The sequence below is a fragment of the Hibiscus syriacus genome, unplaced genomic scaffold (genome assembly GCF_006381635.1).
Source record: "Hibiscus syriacus cultivar Baekdansim isolate YM2019G1 unplaced genomic scaffold, ASM638163v2 tig00014444_pilon, whole genome shotgun sequence".
NCBI lineage: Eukaryota > Viridiplantae > Streptophyta > Magnoliopsida > Malvales > Malvaceae > Hibiscus > Hibiscus syriacus.
In genome coordinates this window covers 303,959-328,278 of record NW_024062326.1, presented here as the reverse complement: position 1 = coordinate 328,278, position 24,320 = coordinate 303,959, and the positions used below count along the sequence as shown (strand labels likewise).

The following is a 24,320-nucleotide window of genomic DNA, read 5'->3' as shown; positions in this document are numbered from 1 at the left end:
AGGTATGTACTCCTTAGCACTCTTGATTCAAAGTTAATTGGTTTTTTATATATTAAAGACTGTTAGGCTACTGGCCATGACTTTGAAGAAAAGCATAAGGCTTGTGAAAAAGGTTCATATGAAAAGTTTTATAGGAACGAAGGGTATCTATTCAAAGAATGGCATCTATGCATTCCTCAAGTGTCCCTTCGAGAAGTACTTGTTCGAGAAGCACATGAAGGAGGTCTCATGGGTCATTTTGGAGTAAGCAAAACCTTGGAAATTTTGAAGCAACACCTATATTGGCCTAAAATGAAAAGGGATGTTGAAAGAGTATGTGAAAGATGTATTACTTACAAAAAGGCTAAATCAAAGGTTATGCCTCATGGTCTTTATATGCCTAAAGGAACTATCACTCGTGGAAAGGCAAAATAATTCAGGGAAGTACTTTCTCATAAGTGTATTCATGCTTTTAAACTTTTTAATGAGAAAGAACCATTAGATAATATGTTGTTTAATATATTACATGTTGATTATTAAATAACTTATAGTACACATCTTTACCTGATACACATTAATATAGTTCATATACTTAACTTATTCTTTATGTTATGTGTGTAGGTACTTTCATCCACAACTTTAGAGCTATCTTAGAGCTAAATGGTGAAAGTAACAATAAGGAAACTTATATGAGGATGTTTAGTAGAGCATAAGGAACTCTTGGTGACAAGTTTTTTGGAGACCCGTGAGCTCATAGGTTGATTGAACTGAAGATTTGAGCTACAACAGGACTTCAATTCAGCTGGAAAGTTGCACCATCATCATCACCACTTAGGACACTTCAAATATGTCCTAAGTCAATTTTTGTGAAATCGTACCTTTTCGTGAATAGTTGTCGGCTCAAGAGGTACCTTTTCACAAGGAGCTACCATAAAGTTCATCATGCTACAACTCACCTATGACCAGCTCACCTCCAGCTCATTCACCCTAGAACTAGCTCAAACATGAAAGGTTACCTTCCAACAATTGTGACTTTTCATGAATGATGCTACCCATAAAGATGCCCTTTCATCAAGGTGCATGTTGGTGAAGAGTTTACATCCATTGGAGGCCTAAATCATGAAGAGAAATAAGATAAGAACCATGGCTATTTGGCCACCACCCACATGCCTTGCACATGGAGACTTTGGCACCAACTTGGGGAGACACAACACAATTCGGCCAAGGAAGGTAACTTTGGCACCAAGATGAACAGGCATGTACCATTCAGGTAAGGAAGATGAATATTCATCCTAGCTGAATAATCATGACCCCTTTGAAGAGGTAGTTGAACCATCATCAAGCCGAGGGACTTCTCTTTTCATTTTAAAGCATTATGTACTTTCATAAAGAATCATGTACTTGTTGAAACATTATGTGACTATTCGGCCAAGCCCTCTCATTTCCTATAAATTGAGAGGCTTTCTATCATTTGTACTCATCTCATTTCATAATATAAACAAACCTTTGTGAGTTAAATCTCTCTTCAAAGTTCTTTGAGAACTTTATCGATTAAGCAAGTATATTTCTTATACTTGTGGCGTCATTCCTTTCACCTTGATTCCTAAATTCCTAGATTTCATATCTAGTGTGTTGAAGACACTATTACCACCCCTCAAGCAAGTTTATGAAGACCCGGGTTGTGCTCTTCAGCATTGCTTCTTCTTTGGTGTGTTTGAGATACAACATCATTACCATCTTCCATACAAGATCAACACCATCAATCATCTTCCATCAAGACCACCAAAAACTTCATTATAATTCCGCAACCATCTCTTTTCTAACTTCATTATAATTCCGCAACCATCTCTTTTCTTACTTTTTATTCCATTAATTATTTACTTATCCATTTCTTATTCCATTAGTAATACAATTTTTTATAATCTTTGTTGCAACCATAATTATAACTCAAGGACATTAGTACTTGTCATTCCTAGATCGGGATAACAATAAGCCTATCTATTCACTTCCATTTAAGAGTGTAGATTTGGCTTACATCACGAAGTAGCCATATTAGGCAAAATACTTTAGAGTATTTTTAATCAAACATGTATTGAGTAATTGTGAACGAACAAAATAGCAGTAAGTGAGGGAGTGATCTTACCTACTTGTGTTTTATTTGATAATAATGACAAAATAACCATGTTATAATAATGATATATGTGTGATAACCATAAAACCTTACGAGGTATGATTCCATAAGACTTATGTCTTTATTTGCCACTTCGAAAACTACGAGGACACCCGTGTGATAACTCTCCAAAAGAGTTATCCTTAGGATCATTTTCACCTAAGTTTAGTTTGAACTTGAGTATTTTTAGGAGCATTTTAGGACCATATTTGTTTACTTTTTGCATTTTTTGTTTAATGAGAGTTGAGTGGGTTATCTAGGGGTGAATTGGAATTTTATTACCGTAAAACCATCAAATTGATGTTGTAGTACTAGTTAAAGTTGTAGGAGATGAGGATTGGATATTGCAGCAACTAATGAGTTATCAGGTGATTAGGAGAACCTTCTAGATTCATTTGGCTGGAAAACACCCGAGATGTGGAGGTATCAAATTGGAGGATGAAAATTTTTCAAGTTTTTGGTGTCGTTGTTGGAGAGCATCGATTTTGCATTAGAGTTTATTATTATTTACTTATTTGTTTATTTTCTTTTTATTGGTACTTATCTTTACTATATTAATTAGTTTATGACCCGAAGTGACAACGAACTAAAGCCTTTTGATCCAAAAATAAATTGAACATTTAGATGCCATAGAAGAGAAGTTGTGAGACATCAAGAAAATATGAATGTTAGAAATGCTAACAATGCTCTACCTCCGATAAAATATAAAGATGATGCTAAATTACCAATTGGTAATGGAGCTGGACAGTGACAATTTTATAATATGGATGATCGATATTAATCTATTAGAAGGAAAATAATGCCAACACTCAATGATCTATATCCTGGCATATTGCGACCAGTAATTCATGCTGCCAATTTTGAATTGAAGCCAGTCATGTTTCAAATGCTACAGTTCATGGGACAATATATGGGTCATTTGCTGAAGATCCTTGAGCACATTTGAGGACATTTAAGGAGGTTTATGATTCATTTGTTAGTAAGGAGTCCATGAAGAAGCACTAAAGCTAAAGTTGTTTCCTTACTCGATAAGAGATAAAGCTAGAGCGTGGTTGAATTCGTTGCTACCTAGTTTTATAGCATATTGGAATGAGTTGGCACAAAAGTTCTTGCAGTGATTCGACACGCAAAACATGAATACAGAGCTGAAAAATGACTTCACATCCTTCAAGCAACTTGAGGAAGAAAACTTGTATAAAGCATGGGAGAGATTCAAGGATTTGCTACGGAAGTGTCCGATGCATGGGTTTCCACATAGGACTCAAATGGAGATGTTTTACAATGGGTTGAACATATACACTCATATGGTAGTTGATGCTTCAACAAATAGAGCTTTGATAGATAAAACATATAATGAAGCCTTTGATATTCTAAAGTGGATATCCACTAATGATTGTCATTACCCTAGTACGAGAAATATGTTTGGCCGACGCAATGATGTAGTAGTAAATTCTAAAACTTTCAACTCTATTACATCTTAAATTTCAGCGTTAACGAACATGGTGGAGAAGTTACAAAAACCAGGGGGAATGTAAAAAGTCAAGGATGCATCTATCATTACTTGTGTTCATTGTGGAGATAATCACAACTTTGATGAATACCCTCAAAATCATGAATCTATCTTTTATGTGCGGTATCAGAGGGATGACAATACTTTTGGCAACATATGCAATGCTAATTTTTGGAATCATCCAAATCTTTCTTGGAGAAGTTAGAACATTGCTAATCTGTAGCAGTAGTATTATCACTCACAACATTATAATCAGTAGCAATATTCAACACAACCTATTAAGGCAAACTTATCAAGGACAATCTTCAACACAACCTTCCATTTTATAGTCTTTTGAAGCCTTGATGAAAGAGTACATGGTGAGTAAATCAGCGTCATTAAGGGATTTAGAGAATCAAATGGGCAAAATGGTTAATGCTCTAAATAATTATTTGCAATGAACACTCTCTAGCGATATTGAAAATCCCAAGTAGAAAGGAAAATATCATTGCAAGACTATTACTACAAGGAGAGAAATTCATATTTGGGAGTCGGTTGAAGAGCTTAGGAAGAATGATGCAAAGGTTACCCAACATGGTAACAGAAAAAGCAAAGAAGTTGAGTTAGAGCCAATTGTGGATCATATCACAGCAAAAGATACATGACATGGTAGTAATTCAAATTCATTGCCGATAGCAATACCTGCAACAGCTGACACACCACCAACTTCAATGCCGTAACAAAAACAACCGAAGATGCCTCCACTATTTCCTTAGCACTTTAAAAAGACAAAAAGAATATCAACAATATAAAGGTTTCGTTGATGTCATTCAACAACTCACAATTAACATTATGTTTATTGATGCATTAGAGCAAAACCCAAACTACATCAAACTCATGAGGGAAGTTCTTTCGAAGAAGAGGACACTTGGAGAATTTGAGACTGTCGCTCTTACCGAAGGATGTAGTGCTATGTCTACTAGTCAATTTCTACCAAATCTTAAAGACCCAGGGAGTTTTACTATTCCTTCAATATTGATGATAAATTTGAAGGGAAAACATTATGTGACTTGGTTGCAAGCATCAATCTAATGTCGTTGTCAATATTTAGGAAATTTGGGAATGACTAAGCAAGACCCACTATAATCACATTACAAATTGTTGATCACTCTACTGTGCATCCTAGTAGAACCATAGAAAATATACTTGTGAGAGGGGACAAGTTCATTTTTCCTACTGACTTTATCATTTTGGATTATGAAGCTGATAAAGATGTTCCTATCATCCTTGGCTGCCCATTCCTTACTACTGGCCGAACCTTAATTGATGTTGAAAGGGGGAATTCACCATGCATTTAAATGATGATCATATAAATTTTAATGTTTTAAATGATGTTTGTTACATGAATGATAGTGTTGATTGTTTCTCACTTGATGTTATAGATATTTTTGTGCAACAGGATTAAAAAAAAATATTGTAGTACAGATGTTGCTACCAGCTATGTGGTGGCAATTAAAGAATTATTTGATGACAGATAAGTTGAATGTTGTGGCAATTACATGTAAGATACTAAACCTCAATAAATGCCTGATCATATTATTCAAGCTCCAAAGACATCCATTGAGGACCCATCCGTCCTCGATTTGAAACCTCTGCCAGAGCATCTTAAGTATGTGTACCTTGGAAAAAATGGAACACTGGCAGTCATTATGGCAACACAACTTACATCATCGTAGGAAGCTAAGATGATCGATGTGCTGAAGCACCACAAGAGAGTTATTTCCTAGAGCATCATTGATGTAAAGGGCATGAGTCCAACATTTTGCATGCATAAGATTTTTTTTGAAAGACCCTAATAGTAGTTTGATTGAATATTAATGAAGGCTAAATCCAATCATGAAAAAAGTGGTAAGAAATGAGATTATTAAATGGTTGGATGTTGGAATGATATACCCAATTCTGGAAAACAATTGGGTTAGCCTTATACAATGTGTTCCAAAGAAATGAGAGATTATTGTGGTGACAAATGATAAAAATGAATTAGTGCCGACAAGGACCACTACTGGGTGAAGGATATGCATTGTAACACCTATTTCCCATATACATCCCCGTATACGAATCACATATGTCACATGACATTTAAAACATTTTAGTACTTGAAAACTAACAAAATTTTGTTTCTTTAAAAATACAATTTAATAATATAGTTTATAAACTTTCTTCAAATATATATATATATATATATATATATATATATATAATAACGTTTAAAATCCATTAAATAGTAGTTTAAGTTCGAATATAATATAATACTACAACCAAGTACCAAGTATCTTATCAGAGCATCACAACATATCTAAGTACATGCCAACTAGTAATATCAAAATAAACATCTACAGATGTCATACTGTTATTGAAGAGGTAATCCTTGATAGATGATATCAGTTGCACTCCTCACTCCGATTCTTACACTAAACCTACGCATAAAAATCATCACACGCTAAGTATTCACTTAGTGAAACATAAAACAAATAAAGCACTTAAGAAAAACATGAGTAAACCATTATAAGATCAAAATATGATTTATCGTATAAAATACATAAATGCATAAAAACTGACTTGATAAGCCAAGTTTCCAACAAATAACCTGCGAAAAAATATTTAGTATGCCCAACATACCTATCAATCGATATATTCAAAAGTATTCATTCATAGACCAATGTAAGTCAAATAAGAATGCAAGGTACATGAGTTGCACATAGATGCTAAACAAAAGTATAGGTAATATAATAACAACGACACTATTCTAATATATCGAAATAGTAATTCACAAACTTATTATGAATATTGTGCATGCATACATAGTAAAAAAAAGTACACAAAGGTATTAATACGAAAATGCAACATATGCATTAAACAAAATAGATCGATAACCATTACACTCCAAGTATGTCAAAATTTACCTATAACTCTCAATGCACATACAATAGGCCTTTAAATCAAATTCACATATTAAACATTTATTCTGAAACATCGATAGCTATTAAAATAATATAAAAACTCATCCATCTATTTTAGGCCAGTTCATACCCTAAAATTTATTCATAAAAATCATTTCCATAAACTTTATGAAAATATTTCAAAATAAAGGAAAACATGCTTTTATAAAAACATTCGAGGTTGACTTATCGCATGTAATCCTCATATCATATAAGTACATAATAAATGCACTCACCTGGTATGCCTCACTATTATGCCTTACTATCGAAATCTGATTGCTCTTGAACTTTTTCCTTGTCTTTCGTTTTGCTCATATCATGAGTTCGATCACGATCTACACGAGCATCTATACAGAACATAATCAAATATATAATACATGTTAATATTCTTACTAATATTTCATACATAATATTACTCAAAAAGTACTATTATTTTTGAATTCCTCCAAAATTCATCTTAACTTTTCCTTTTTATTCATATTAGGCTCTTGTCATTAATTCTTCAATTCAAGCCCAATAAGCCCAATAATTTCCATGATTAAACTTTCAGCCCAAATAACTCAATAATGCCATATTTATAATTTAATCCACTAACTTTCTCAATGTTTATCATTTAGCACTCAAACTTCGTCAATTTTCCAAAATGGCTAAACTTCACATTCTAACTTCAATTTCAGTCCCAAAATAGTAATTTTCAGCATTGTACAACAATTATTGAACAATTATACAACAACCCATAATATTTTTATAATTACAGATTTGTTCCCCCAACTTTAAAAAAAATACAGATTGGCCCAAAAAAATTTAAGGCTTGTAGAACATTTCTAATATAATTTCTAAGCCACATGAAATTTTTCAAAATTTTTACCCATCATCTTCCTCAAGGTCAAATGGTTTATGTATCCAATACTATACATTTTCATGATTTTACTCTATTTTGATTCGATTCAAGCATGAAATCAACCTTGATTTAACCTTATACAATCTATACAGTCAAAGCCCTAATCAAATTTCATCATAACATAAACTTCCTCCAAGATTTGGATTAGGCCAAAATTACCCATAGCTTATATAGGCGTGTATAGTTTATTTTAACCATAAATCATGCTTGTCATTGATTCTACAACCTCAAAAATATCAAAATCCTTCATCAATTTCATACACCCTAATATGGACATAAACCCTAGAATTTGGGATCTTTGAACACAAACAAAATTAGCAAGCAATAAAGGTACCAAGTGATAGCTTTTTTTGAATAGAACAATTTTCTATTTCACGACATGATCCAAAATAAAAAGGTAATTACTCAAAAATGAAAAATAAATTTCTCTTACCTAGGTCATGGGGAGCACGAAATGGAGCTGAAAATGGCCTAAGTTTCATGAAATTTTCATGTAATTTCATGTTAATTTAACCTTTATTTAAGCTAAAATATTCATTTAATGAGAAATGTCAAATTTTCCATTAATGGAACTTTATATTTACTATAATACCATGCCACATAACCTTATCATCTTTCCAAAGTAAAAGATGAACAAAATATTTTACCCTTTTCCAATTTTACCAAGCAACTTTCTAAAAATTGTAATCTTGCCACTTTAATCCAACGATCCAAATTCAACATGGAAATAAGTTCTCAAATCCAATGGTCCATATTATATTCCATCATTTTAACATGTGGAAATAATATTTTTAAGCCTAATTTATAATCTTTCAAATTTTCCCGAAATTTCTATTCGATCCGATTTATCGATTTCTTACCAGACTTTAACATTTTATAGTTTTCAACATAAATTCCAAATCAAAAATATGATTTCAATAAAATCCCACTCTCAAAAGTAAACTATATATTTATGGAATAAAAAATATTTTAAGGAAAATTACCACTTAGGCCCTTAAACTTTTCCCTAAATTTATACTTTGGTCTCTAAACTTTCAAAACGTACATTTCGGTCACTAACCAAAATTTTGGGTATTAAATCTCTCTCCCCTTAAGAAAAAATCATCCTTGAATTTTAGTACGTACCTGATGTAATACCCTAAATATCGGGTTGGTGACCATAATGAAATGATTTAAAAATTAGGAGAATTAAATTGAATAAACGCTAAAGTACAAGAAATGAATTGGGAAATTTGTGTTTAAGATTATTTAGTAAGAATGGAAGAATGGAAGGGCAATTTAGTATTTTAGAATGAATGAATTTAATATTCATTTTATGGGGATATTTAATAAGGTTGGAAAGGGGAAAATGGTAAAAAACTGGCAATTAGGTTCTCTTCTCCTTCTTCTCATTGTCCCCGTTCTCCCCATAGCCAAAGGTAAGATTTCTTCAAGTTGGTTTTTCCTTTAGTTTATGGGCTGGTTTTGAAACCATAAGTGATATAGAGGCTTAAGGAAAGTTCAAGGATGATTAAAACTATGTGATCAGTGAATTATTTGAGATTTAAGAAAATGTTTTTTGAGTGATATGATGAAATATGAGTTTTTATTAAGGTTTACAACTCAATTTGACTTGTCAAATAAGTAAATGAGAGATTAGAAGAATTGGATGTGATTAAAAGCATGTATGAAAAAGTAGTGTGATTCATGGGTTGGAGTGTTCTTTAGAGATTTTAGATGTTATAAGAAGATTAATGAAGGAAAGTTAGTTGGGTTTAGTGATGATGAGTTTAAGGTTATGTTTGGTGATAAAATTAAGAGATTTAGATGAAAATGTGGTGAAAATCAAAGTGGAATATGTAAAATCTGGGTAAGGGTATTGGTACTGGAAGAACAATATCGATACTATATGTTCAAATTTGAGGAATGAGGATTAATACGATGAACATTATCGATATTGATGCAAGTAGTATCAATACTGAAGTGGGGTATTGGTATTAAGAGGAAAGCATCGATACCATTATTGAAAAATGGATTCCAGAATTCTAAAATGGTATCGATACTGAAGGGAGTATCGGTACCATAGTATAGAAGTATATATACCATAGTAGGGGTATCGATACTATTGAGCTTGGAATTTTTAGATATGATGCAATTTTAATAGAAATTGAAAATAATAGTACTTTTGAGTATTATTAAAAGTATAAATGTTAGAGAGTATACAAATATTTGTATGGTTTGTGTAATTAATGGATACTTGTGTAAATCGTAACCAAGCTCCAAAGTCAACCAAGAAAAAGGACAATGATAAAGTTGTCGAATAGTCGAACATCATTACAACATACTAATGAGTCATATAAGGTGAGTGCATTTATTGTACTTCTATGAAATGAGGGAGACTTACGATGAGTAAACCTCAAATGTTTTGATAAAGAAAGTTTTACAGTACTTTGATATGTTTTCATAATGTGTATGGAAATGATATTACGAATAAATTTTAGAGTATAAACTGCTCTAAAATGAATAGATGAACATTGATGTTGTTCAATGGTTATCGATATTGTAGAAATAAATGTATAAATCTGTTAATTTGACTTAAAAGCCCATTGTATCTGCATTGAGAATCATAGGTGCCTTTCACATACTTCGTGTATAATGGTGTCGATCGATTTTCTTTAATACATAATGGTACATTTTCGTATCAGTATTGTGTGCTTTTAGCACTATATGTGCAATCATGGTATTCATAATGAGTTTGTGAATTACCATTTCGATATACAATTATGTATATAAGTTATCGATTGATTTTGTTTAATGCATAATGGTGCATTTTCGACACTAAATGTGCAACCAATGGTATTTATAATATGTTTATGAATGACCATTTCGACACTATATGTGCAATCCATAGAATTCATAATAAGTTTGTGAATTTCCATTTCGGCACTTCGGTGCAATGCATGTACCTTGTATTCTCATTTGAGATACGTTGGGAAAAATAAAGAATAATTGGAAAAAATACTAATAGGCATGATGGGCATACTAAAATGATTTCGATGACAATGAGAATGAAACTTGGGTTACTATAATAGTTTTAATTATTCTTATGAATTATACGATTTAGTTCGTATTTTGATAGTCATGATATCCTTGTGTATGAATTTCACTTCACTTATATTTTTATTCCACACTAAGTAAATACTTAACGTGTGTTGATTCACGCGTATGTATTAGCAAAGACTAACTGGGTAAGGTAAGGAGTGCAACAGAGATCATCAATCCAAGGTTGACTCATCAGTAACTGTAGGACAATTAGGTATAGTTTTGATAATTAGATGGCATGTATTGGATTTATAAAAATGCTCTGGAATTTATTTGTCTTACGGTTATTATAATATGTTATAACCTTAATATTTTTTTTATTTACTGAAAGGTAACAAGCTTTTATTTTTATTACACTTGAATGTTTCATAAATGGAACAAAATTTTATTGGTTTATGAATAAAGAAATGTTTTTAAAAGTCACGTGACACATGTAACTTGTGTACGGAAATGTATATGGGGAATGAGTGTTACACTTAAAGTGATGAGGTACGGATATTGTACGTTCATGTCCTCTTCTCTTTCCCCAGTAGCTTACTGGACTTTATGATTCTGCCAAAGAAGTTTGACCAAAGGAATCATCTTGTTCTGTAATTCTTTGACTTCTTAAGAAAGAATCTCAATCGGTTCATCTTAATAGGTCAAATCTAGTCGAATCTCTATTTCCTCTGGGGTATTAATATGCGACGGATCTGATCGATACTTCCTGAGCATCAACACATGAAAAAACATTATGGATCTTATCCATTTCAGGAGGCAATACTAACTGATATACCACTAGTCTAACACTTTTCAAAATCATATAAGGTTGGACTCAACTTTCCTTTGTGTCCAAACCATAACAATTTCTTCCAAAGCGATACCTTGAGAAATATTTTTGTTAGAGTATGCCCAAAGACCAATCATATGATGATTGTAATAATACATTTATTTATCAATTTAATTGAAAAAGGCATTGCCATTATTATTTTCAGTTATATGTTTGTGTTTAACATAAACTGAAAGATAAGAAAGTCCATATAATAACATTAATATTATTAAAAGATCCGTACTCAAGTATTATTATGGGCATGGACAATAATAATACGCTTAAGACTAACCTGCTATTAATCGATGACAATGAGTTGTCATTGACATAAAGATGTCAGAATTGATACATGATTATATTGTTAGACAACAATGTATTGGATTGACCCACTATGAGCATATGTCATGGATTATTATGTAACGATCATAACATTGCTTATGATGATGACTATATGTGTAATCCTCAGACTTAAGATCAATGTTATCACAACATATATTATTGTATATTTTGATACAGTTAAACATGCTCCGTAACTGGTTGCACTATAAAGATTATTATTGAATATATCTCGATATATGTAGTGGGGTGTGTATGATTAAGATAGGATTTGTCCATCTTACATAATAGGAAATACATCACAGGCCACTTGATTGAGTGAGAGTAGAAATACATGTCCATGCTCGAATAAGTTGATATGAGGTATCAAAAATTATTCGTTAATTATAGTCTACTCTAGATATCAAGAAATAATAGATGGGCTATACAAGTGTGGATATTCCAAGATTTGTGCCAATTCTAGATTTAAAGGACAAAAGGATGCAATTCATAAAAGAGTTAATCACGAAGATCATATGTCGAATCATAATTTCTTGTAACTTAGGTGACAATGATATATTTCTAGATGTCACTCATTGTATGTTATATTAGAATTGTTCTAATAATTACTACTAACGTTACAAGAACCTACAGGGTCACACCCTAGGATTGAAATGAGCAAAGATATATAATTTGTTATATTTTACTAAAATATATTTAGAGTTAATATATGCATATTTGATATACATATGATTTTAATTATCCCGAATATAGTAAGTAAACATTAAAAGAATGTAATTTTGATTACAACTCTTTTAATCGATATTTAATTCGGAATAATTAAATAAGAGTTTATATAAATGTTAAAGATTGCAATTCAGATTATAAGTCTTGATGGATATTTAATTTGAATTAATTAAATAAGATTTTTATTAATTCGAAATAACTTAAAATCCCTAATATTTTAGGGTAATTGATATATTTAAAGTGAGGTAAGGTCTAGCAGCCATAATTCTTCAGCCGTTTTTTTCAAAACTATTTTTGGGAAAAGTAATTTTTCTCTTAATCGGGTGAACTAAGAAGAGGGCAAGACGTGTTTTCGTGGAGGCTTACGATTCGAACCGTTCGTGATCACCATTAGTCACTATTGTCTTTGTTTTTTTAAAGGAACCCATTGTAAGTATTCATATCATTTTCTCCCGATTTTGGTTTTTTTGTAATTGGATCGCTGGCGAGACCATCAAGTTTTTGTTTTTGCTGCGCCATAGGTTGTGTTGACGGCCCTAACAGTGGTATTAGAGCCACTTGTACGATCTAAATTTAGGTTAAATTCTTGTTTGATACGATATACATGAGATGAATGTTTTGGTTTTACTATTTTCGATGACTATATGATTTTGTGCGAAATTAGTGGCAGATTAAATTTTTGATTAATATGGTAATCTGTTAATTTGTTTTTACAATCTGATTTTGATGCAAGTATTTACGAAATCCTTATGTCAATCGTTGACATGATGATCAGTGGGTATATGATAGAAGATCGCGTTTGGCAGTGGAACAATGGTTGTTCCGATGCAAGAAAAAAAACCTTTGGGATTTAAAATCGTAAAAACAAGATTCAGTTGATAAGTGTTATCAAATCATGAGGTTTTTCTATAGAAACAAAAGTGATGTTTTTCCAAAAAAATCCCATCGGCGGTCGCGGTACGGCAGATGCGTGCTAGGGGCTCCGTCCTTGACCCTTCATAAGCAATATCGATTGTAGGCCCATCTTAGTATTTTTTACAAAGGTGTAACAATGTGTTTATATTTATATGATATGTTTGTTTTGCACGGTGTTTAACATGCATGGTTATAGCCCTTTTTCAATTTACAGTGGTTAAATTTTAAAATAAGGCCTGCGTGTCGTGCCTTTCTATATTTTAGTTGTATTTCTCTTCTCATCTTATTCCCTCGCATGTAAAACGAGTTTCTTTTAAATTGTAATCCTATAAAGATTCAAAAGGAGAAGAAGAATGAACTAAGCTAAAGGTGATAAGATCCTAGAGAGCAGTCTTAAATTTTAGGGTTTTGGTTCTCCCATTAGCTTGGGATGGGCCACCTTAGTTATTATTTTTGGGTTATAGCCATTGCATCTTATTTATTTCTCATATATGTTATGTGAGTAATGTAACAAATACTAAAATAATAATGAATATTGATGAGGTAAAAAATGTCCTAATATTAAAACGAACAATGATCAGATATTTACGCAAATCCCTCTTTATAATCTAAGTTAACTTAACCGTCCAATATTTACCCTCGTTAAGGCTTCGATCGATATTGTGTGGGCTTTGCCAAAGAATTGGCACATAAATCTATCTTGGTTAAAAGAAAAGAATAAGCAAGTGATATTCACCAGTAAGCAAGTGATATTCATCAGTTGAGATATTGGTAATAACTTAGCTAGGTTATTCTAATATGATTAGAAACCTAGAGGTTAAGTATTTGGATAAGTCATGAGGTGATTTGAACAAGAGTTGTTCACCAAAAGGAGGAGTTACGTGAGATGTAACTAGTAAAGTGTTTCTTACCTAAATAATCACTATCCTAAAAGAAAAGCCAAAGTTGATTTAGGAATTTGATGTATTATGGATCCTCGTGTTAGAGTATGCCCAAAGGCCAATCATATGATGATTGTAATAAAACATTTATTTACCGATTTTATTTAATAAAGGTATTGCCACTATTATTTTTAGTTATATGTATGTGTTTAACATAAACTGAAAGATAAAAATGTCCATATAAAAACATTATTAAAAGATCCATAGTCAAGTATTATTATGGGCATGGACAATAATAATACTCTTAAGACTAACATGTTATTCATTGATGACAAGGAGTTGTCATTAACATAGAGATGCCATAATTGATACATGATTATATTGTTAGAGAACAATGTATTGGATTGACCCAGCATGAGCATATATATTGGATTATTATGTAATGGTCATAACATTGCTCATAGTGATGATTATAGGTATGATCCTCAGACTTCAGATCAATGTCATCCCAACATATATTGTTGTATGTCTTGATACAGTTAAACTTGCTCCGTAACAGGTTGTAGTATAAAGGCTGTTATTGAATAAATCTCAATATATGTAGTGGGGTGTGTATGATTAAGATAGGATTTGTCCTTCCTACATAATAGGAAATATATCACAAGCCACTTGATTGAGTGAGACTAGAAATGCATGGACATGCTCGAATAAATTGATATGTGATATCACAAATTATTCATTAATTATAGTCTACTCTTGATATCAAGAAACAATAGATGGGCTATACAAATGTGACTATTCTAAGACTTGTGCCTATTCTAAATATAAAGGACAAAAGGTTTTAATAGATAAAAGAGTTAATCATGAAGATGATATGTTGATTCATAATTTCTTGTAACTTACGAGGTAATGATATATTGCTAGATTTCCCTCATTGTATGTAATATTAGAATTGTTCTAATAATTACTACTAACGTTACAAGAACCTACAGGGTCACACCCTAGGATTGAAATAAGCAAAGATGTACATTTTATTGTATGTTACTAAAATATATATAGAGTTAATATATATGTATATTTGATATACATATGATTTTAATTATCCCAAATATAGTAAGTAAACATTAAAAGAATGTAACTTCGATTAAAACTCTTTTAATTGATATTTAATTCGGAATAATTAAATAATATTTTAAATAAACATTAAAGATTGTAATTCAGATTATAAGTCTTTAATATATTATATTTTTTAATTAACTATTGTCTTTTTATTTTATTAAATTTTAATCCTTGTTTCTTTTTAATTACATTTATTTTTTTAGGTAATTTATATTCCTTTCAATGTTGTCATGGAATCTTATTTTTATATCAAATCCTTAAGTTTAGATTTCTTTTAAATTAATCCCTACTAGAGTAATTATACCTAATATCAAAGAAAAAATTTGTTGTTTTATTTTTTTCGTTCACGATGAAAGAAGAAATATAAAGTTGGAATAATGTCCTTAAATAGTTAAACTGAGGGTTTTAAAAAATATTTATAAAATAAATACAAATAAATTTCTCTAAAAACCAATTTCCCTTTAAAATAAAATAGAGGGAAATTTCCCTCCTAAATTAATTATTTATTTTAAAAATATTATTTAGTATTATTAAGAGCATAGCACAATTATTTGTTTGATTAATATAATATTAAACTAATAAAATATAAAATATAGCAATAGATTAAATATTAAACAAAATTAGACTCCTATTAAGCGCATAGTACGATTATTATTATTATTATTAATTAGAGGATCTTTTGATATCTTCTTAAAGTAATAATAATAATAATAAAAAGTATCATATTCAGAAAATGATGAGATTCATATAATATTAAAATATAAAGAAAATCAATAATTATAATAATATTAATTATTAATATAAATGATAAATATCGTCTATTAAAAATAAGTTATGGTTAAACTTTGATGTGTTATAGTTAATAAAAATAATCGTAGTAAATTTAATACATGATTTTTTTTTATCATCCGCATTAGTTAGGGGTGTTCATATCTAGGTACTCATTTTTCAGGTATTCGAAATTTTTAGGTATCAAAATCTCAGTCTACGCCTCATCCAGTAATATGCGAGCACCCATAAGTTTGGTACCCAAAAAACCTAGGTACCCGTATTTTTGGGCCATCGATACCCAATTAATATTTATTTAATTTATATTAATTTTCAAAAAAGAGATACCTAAGGCTCTTGTACATTTTCAAAAAAAATGGTTAAAAATTACTATTGCATTCAATGTGATCCTCAAAATTAGGGGAAAAAACAATTATTGTGACCCTTTAATCAACGACTTCTATCGTTAACAATTATGAAACTATATACTAAAACTTAAAAATATTAAAAATAGTTATACAACTAAGAAGAGTATTGTAGCGAATATAATATGATAAAAAAAGTAAACTTTACCTAAACTTAATGTCAAAAAATTTAATAGGAATTTTGCCCAACTTTAGTTAATATATAATGTTCAAGACTTATACGGACCGCCTTACCTAAGGGATTAAGTTAGCTTGTTCATTACTAATTCAATATATATATATTGTTCAATTTTTTAGCAATTTAATTTTTATTTTTACTATTATATGTTTTGTTTTTGCGTATTTTAGATTTTAAATTTAGAATAATAATTTTTTAATAAATAAACAAGCCACTGAACTTTTTGATAATATATTTTATTATTATATTTTATTTGAAAATGCCATATATATATATATATTATCACAATAAATTAACTTTTTTGAACATTTTGTTTCTTTATAATAATAATTATATTTTCTCACTATAGATAAATATATAACTGCAAACTTAATTTTTTTTAAACTTGAATCTTTTGTTAATTAAAAAAAGGTGAAATTTTTGTTGTGATAATTTTTCCATAAAAATAACTATTAGATATATTTACAAAATTTGTCACTACATAATATTTTTGCACCAAAAAATAGGGAGAAATATTTCTGATAGTATAAGTTTTCATAATGATTAAAATATATAATTACAAAAATAACTGATTACAAAAAAACTTAAATTTTATTATTTGATTTTGATAATTTTTTCTATAACAATAATTAAAATTATAAAACTTGTCAATATAAATTTTTGAAACAAAAAAGTGGAGAAAAAATAGTTATGCCAATATATGTTATCATTATAATTAAAATTTATAACCACAAATATAATTTTTCACAAAAATGTGAATATCATTATTTTTTGTGACAATATTTTTTGTAATAATTATTTACACCTATAGTTACAAAATTTATCTCTATATGAAGTTTTTTTGCACAAAATAATATGGACATAAATCTTTATGTCAATATATTTTTTCACTATAATTAAAATTTATAACTACAAACATTTTTTCAATAAAAACTTGAATTTCATTATTTGTTGTGACAATCTTTTTTTAACAATAATTATAGCTTATATTTACAAAACGTGTCACTATATGATTTTATTTTTCTACCAAAACTTAGAGATAATCATTTGTGACAATTCATTTTGTCACTAAAATTAAAATATATAATTACAAATAAAATTTGTCACAACAAATCTAAATCTCATTATTTTTTGTGATAATGTTTTTAGTCATAGTAACTAAAACTTTTAGTTACGAAACTTGTCACTATATGACTTTAATTTGGCGCCAAAAAATTGGAGGGAAACATTTGTGACAAAAAATCATAATGAAATTTATTTTGTCTCCATATGTTTGCTATTTGTGACAAATTATTATGACAATTTTAGTTTTTGTCATAATTGTGTATCGTTTTTTAATTTAATGCGACGATTATTTATTTTTTCACAAACAAAACTATTAATAGTGACAAAATTAATTTTGACAAAACTAAATTTATCATAATAGTAGAAATTTCTTGTAGTGTAAGGTGTAGTCCATCATAAGTGGAGGAAGTGGGCTGATTTGGTTAGGTGGTCTACTATGACCCAAATTGCATCGTGTCTCTATCTATTCATTGGTAACCGGTCAAAAAGTCCATGGTTACCATCTTCCATTTCCACTGAGGATTATGAATGGGCTAAAGCAAACCTGAGGGAACCTGGTGTTTCGCCTTAACCTACTAACGCAGTAGACATCTAGCTACAAACTCTGACACTTATCTTTTCGCGCCCGGCCACCAAATAATTGACGAAGCTCTTGGTATATCTTCTTACTATCAGGGTCCAATGAGAGTGGATTGCAATGTGCCTCATGGAGGATCTTACCGTGCAACTGAGTATCTACGGGTACACATAATCGACCTCTAAAGTATAACACATCCCTATTACGCAACTCAAAACCTAAGGCCTTGTCCTCACGAACCTATCAACCTGAGCCCTTAGTCAGTCGTTTAAACTCTGTAATCTCTTGGCTTCACCTACCAATTCTGGCTCAACTCTTAGCTAGATAACAATCCGCCATCACTGGTTATACTCAAACGTGCTAGGAGGGCTTACAACTTTTCATTGACTTTCTGCTCAAGGCGTCTACTACAACATTAGCCTTTCCTGGGTGGAAGTCTATCACACAGTCTTAGTCCTTAAGCAACTCAACCCATTTGCATTGTATGAGGTTTAACTCCTTCTAAATGAGGAGATACTTGAGGAACTTGTGATTAGTGAAGATGTAACACTTCTTACCAAAGAGATAGTGTCGCCAGATCTTTAAGGTGAAACACTCCTACTAGCTCAAGGTCATGAGTGGATAATTGCGCTCATGAGGTTTAAGCTATCAGGATGCATAAGCTACAACTTTACCCTTCTGTATCATAACGTATAAAAAGACCATTTAATGAAGCATCACTGAAAACTGTGAAGTCCTTACCCAACTTTGGTTGGCTCACCACTGGTGCTTAAGTTAAAAATGACCTTCAACTGTTTAAACCTCCCCTATCGCTTCTCATTCCAAACAAATAGACTCATTTCTAAAGCAGTTTAGTTAGCAAGATGACTATCATCGAGAAGCCTTGAATGAATTGACGATAGTACCCGACTAGACCAAGGAAACTATACACACCTAATGCATTCTTAGGTGGCTCCCACTCTACTATAGCCTGAATGTTTTGGGGTCAACTCTCATATTGTCTACTGACATGACATAACCCAAGAAGGAAACTTTTGATAACCAAAATTCACACTTTCTGAACTTGTCATATAATTGTGTATCTCTGAAGATCTGTAGAATGATACGGAGATGCTAACCATGCTTCTCCTCTAATTGGGAGTACACTAGAATATCGTCTGTAAACACCACAACAAATTGATATAAGTATGGGTGGAAGACTCAATTCATTAGGTCTATGAATGTCATCAGAGTATTGGTGAGTCCAAACGGCATTACTAGGAACTCGTAATGACCTTACCTTGCCCTGAAAGTTATCTTTCCCACATCTGCATCTTTGATTTTCAACTAATATTAGCTTGACCGCAGCTCAATCTTTAAGTAAATGTATGCTCCCCTCAGCTGATTGAAGAGGTCGTCTATCGTAGGGAGTGGATAACGGTTCTTGATGGTTAACTTGTTTAGTTTTCTGTATTCGATGCACAACCTCATAGACCCATTTTTCTTCTTAACAAATAAGACTGGTGCTCCCCAATGAAAGATGCTCAGTCAGATGCACCCATTTTTTAGCTACTCTTAAATATGAGCCTTTAAATCCTTTAGTTTTTTCGGTGCCATGTGATAGAGAGCAATGGACACCGGAGTTGAACCTGTCATTACCTCAATGCTAAACTTTAACACAAGCTCAAATGGTAAACCTTGAAATTATTCTAGAACACCTTGGGAACATCTCACACTACTAGGATGTTCCCGAGTGTTGGAACTGAAATTCGAGTCTCAACCACATGAGCAAAAAAGGACTCTTAGCCACGGTCGATCATCCTCAAGGATTTCATGGTTGACACTATCTTCATCTGCCTGGGTTTCTCAATGGTGATTACCAACTTGCTCTCATCGACTGTTTTGAGCTTAAGTCGCTTGACCTTTCACCTCAAACTGGCATCGTTATCGGTTAGCCAATCCATCCTTAAAATCATGTTAAACTCCTTGAAGGGTAATCCCATCAAATCTGCTAGGAATGTATAGTCCTAAATTTTTTTCCACAAAGACATCTAGGCCTAGGCGGCTTGATACTCAGACACCTACATCTAGGACCTCTGGTAGAGTCTCTATTTCCTGAACTAGGTCAGAGAAAATGTAGGAGTGGTTGGAACTGAGGTCTATCAATGTGGTAACTAGAGTAAAAATACTATAAAGGTACTTGATATGTCATCTACCGTATCACACTCCTCCCTGACTTGCATACATACTATCTCGAGGCTACTCTCAGCTCTGTACCAACCACTGATATAGCCATCCCTCAGCTCTACTATCCAGACACAATATTATCCCCTCGAGCTATCCCTCGTCCCCTCTACACTGATGGCATCGATCTTTGAGTTATTGCGGACGTTACTCTCTGAACTCCCATATAGTCTTTAATACATACATTACAAGGTTCACATCAAAGAAAGATGGACTAATGCTTCCAATGGACTCACATGATCAAGCCTTACAAAAGAAGAATAACATATCAGCAAACTTGTGACTACTTTTTGAATGGGATATTGATGTTATTTGGTTAATATTCCTCTGGAGTTACAATTGAATGTCTATTAGATTTCAAAAGGTTCTTGAATCGCATCAATCCAATATCTCAAACTCAAGATATGGTCATTTTAGTGAAGACAGTGGATGCAAAAATTTCTATACGGGATTAATATGAGATTTTGTGAATATTACGAATTTTCAATATTTTATTGATTATTTGTAATATAATTTAATATAGGATGATGCATTATCTTTTAGGATTAGATTTATTATTTTATTAGGAATTAAGAGAGAGTTAAAATAATTATCTTTAGTTTATTGTTATTTTATTAGTTAGTCATGTTACTATAAGGACTCCTCCAAGTCTATACGAAGAGGCCCCCTCATTGTAAAACACAACTTTTATTCTTTTTATATAAAATACAACGAGAGTTCATTTTTGCAAGAGTTGATTACCTTGTGCCTTCGAAGCATCTTCTTCTTCAGTTCTTTCGAGTTCTTGAGAGAGAGATCTTCACACTCCAGTTTGCCTATTCATTGCGATTAGAAGGGTTGGTTAGAGTCATATTATAGAGTTTACCTTTTCATTGTAACTATGAGGATTCGATAGGACATACCCATCTATTTTCCATCATCCATCATCATCCTTAACCTATATCCATCATCACGCCACCACCATTAACAAATCCATTTTTCTCTTAATCCAACCATCTGATCTTAATTCCGTTTTCATCATCTTCTTTATATTTTTCATCCATTTTCCAATGTGTATTCATTCGTCCAAATCCAAAAACTACAATCTTGGGAACGCCCTTAAAAAGAAACTAAACTCCCTTTAAAACCCTAATCTTGTCGCCCATACCAAAACACGCAATCTTGATCATTCATTTCTTCATCGAGTCTAGAACCTTCCTAGGCTTTTCCCTCGACGAGAGAAATGTTCACATCATTCACTGCCACTCCTCTATCAATTGGTATCAAATTTGGGATGATTCTTGGGAAGAATAAAAAAAATTAACTTTTTCTTCAATCATCAATAGCCGAAGTACCCCAACGAAACTACTTCACAAAATTTCATCGTTTTAAGGTTCTGTTATTTTTTAGTTTAGTTTCAATTCTTACTTGTTAGTTTTCTATTTTTCATCAAAAATAAAATAAAAAATAAAAATAAATAAAAAAGAAGGAAAAAGGAAAAAGAAAAACCAAAAAATCCAAAAATCCAAAAATCCAAAAATTATAAACGAATAAATTTAGGGCTAATTTTTTTATCCTAATAGAAATCTACAGTCCAAAATTCAATAAAATTAGACAATAATAGACCCTAGTGATCTAGCATTCAAGATTGTTTGGGAGATTTGAGCAATGATCCTTGAAGAATTTTCATAGATTTTTCTAGAAAATTTGGTGCTGACATTTTCCATATTGCAATTAAATATAATGGAAGACACCCACAAATTACTTCAGAGTTTTTGGAGATCAAAAACCCCTTCATAGAAATTGCTCAATTTGATAATGTGTTAGTTCGGTAGATTCGAGTTCTTACCATTGACGGATTTTTCCAGAATTCTCCATAAGGAATTTCTTACTGAAAATTTCCAGATCACAACTACACTCTTTGAAGAGAATTCAAAAAAAAATCAGAGTTTCTGGAGATTGGAAACTCCCTCAAAAATGTTGATCAAGTTAATTCATAGTTTTAGGTTATGTTCGGGTTTGAGTTTTCCAAAATTTTTCTTTGACTTATTTCCTCTAGGTTATTTTGTTATACCTTTACCTTGTTGCTCTACATCAACACATTCTCTTCCTTGTGTTAGTAGGATTAAAAAGTTTTCATATTTCTTCTTCCTTGCATTCTCGTTCACTTGGAATCATATATTTCTTTGGCCTCTTAGAACTTCTAAGTTTTCTTATCTTCTTTTGACAGCAATCAATGTTTGATACAAACATCAAAAGTCTTCGTGGAAAAGAAAGTTTTAAAGAGTAAAAGATCGGCTTTCTTGCCTCTCATTGTGTTGTTTTCTTAGATTGACTTGTAAGGTTTCATGTTTTCTTTTCTTTTTCAACTTTAAAATTTTCTTTTGAGTGTTGTGAATTTTCAAGATGGAAGATGATGTAAAAGTATTTAAGGCATACAAAAACCTCATGGATGCTATTACTCAAGAAATGAAGATACTTCAACAACAATTTATTGAACTCAACACCACCTTGAGAAAACAACAACAACCATAGATTGATCAACTGAGACAACCCAACGACAATCAACCAAACAATATAATGGTCCCTAGGCATGCTTAACCTAGGTTTCAAATGCCAGAACTTTTCTTGAAACCGAAGTTCACAATTCTATTTTTCCAAGTAGATTATGATCCGGGCTGCTACATAGATTGGGATAGCAAAGTCAAATTCATAATCTCTCACTGCAATTATCCCATGGAAGAACAAGTACCATTGAATTCCTCAAAATTTATAGTTTATGCTCTTACTTGCTGGAAGAAAACAAGAAAGACGATACAAGATTTCCGAATACCAAACATCATGTCTTGGACAGATCTTAAATGAGTAATGAAGAAAAATTTTCTTCCAACACACTACATCCATGAAGTTAAACAAAAACTTCAAAGACTGCAACATGGTAAAAGATCAGTTGAAGACTACTACAAGGAGATGGCATCCTTACTGATTAGTGCAGACATACATTAAGTAAACAACTATACAATGCACAAATTTGTCAAATGTTTGAATCAAAACATCGTTGATCTTTATGACTTATATGGGTATAAAAGCCTTGAATTTATATTGAAGAAAGCAATAACAATTGAATCATTCCTTCAAATGATGTATCATTTCAGAAACACTTACCAAGGTACTTCATCTACTTACCAAGTTACTTCATCTACTCCCACTTCATCTTCTACTCCACCTTCTTTTGTGATAACGAAATCGAGTGATGAAAAGCCTAAGGTGGCTAATAAAGACATGATTGCAAACCCTAAAAAGTCCCAAAAGATAGATACCTTATGTATTCAATGCAAAGGATATGGTCATGATAGTCACGATTGTCCGAGTATGAACAATTTGATAATCCGAGAGGATAATTCTTATGGATCTGATCAGACACAGACAACGATGAATATGATACTTCTAGCATTGTATTATAATATATCAATACTCAATCATTGGAAACAAAAGATGCACTTGAAAAACAAGTGACAACACATTGGAAAATGGTGGGAAAATTAAAAAATGAAAAAATAATGAAAAAGATGCAAAAATAAAATAGGAAAAAACCCATAAAAGCCAAAAACGTGACCCACACGAGGTGAGTGAACCTATTTGTGAGAAAAAAAGAGTGACTCAAAATCTATGTGTGAACACAAAAGAATTGAGAGAAAACC

At 31.5% G+C, this 24,320-nt stretch overlaps 1 non-coding gene across 1 annotated transcript; it reads right to left on the bottom strand.

Annotated features, from left to right (window-relative positions):
* Positions 1–3,291: 3,291 nt before the first annotated feature.
* LOC120207322 lies at positions 3,292–3,398 on the bottom strand. Its single transcript, XR_005524190.1, has one exon. It is a non-coding gene; the product is annotated as a small nucleolar RNA R71 (small nucleolar RNA).
* Positions 3,399–24,320: the final 20,922 nt, after the last annotated feature.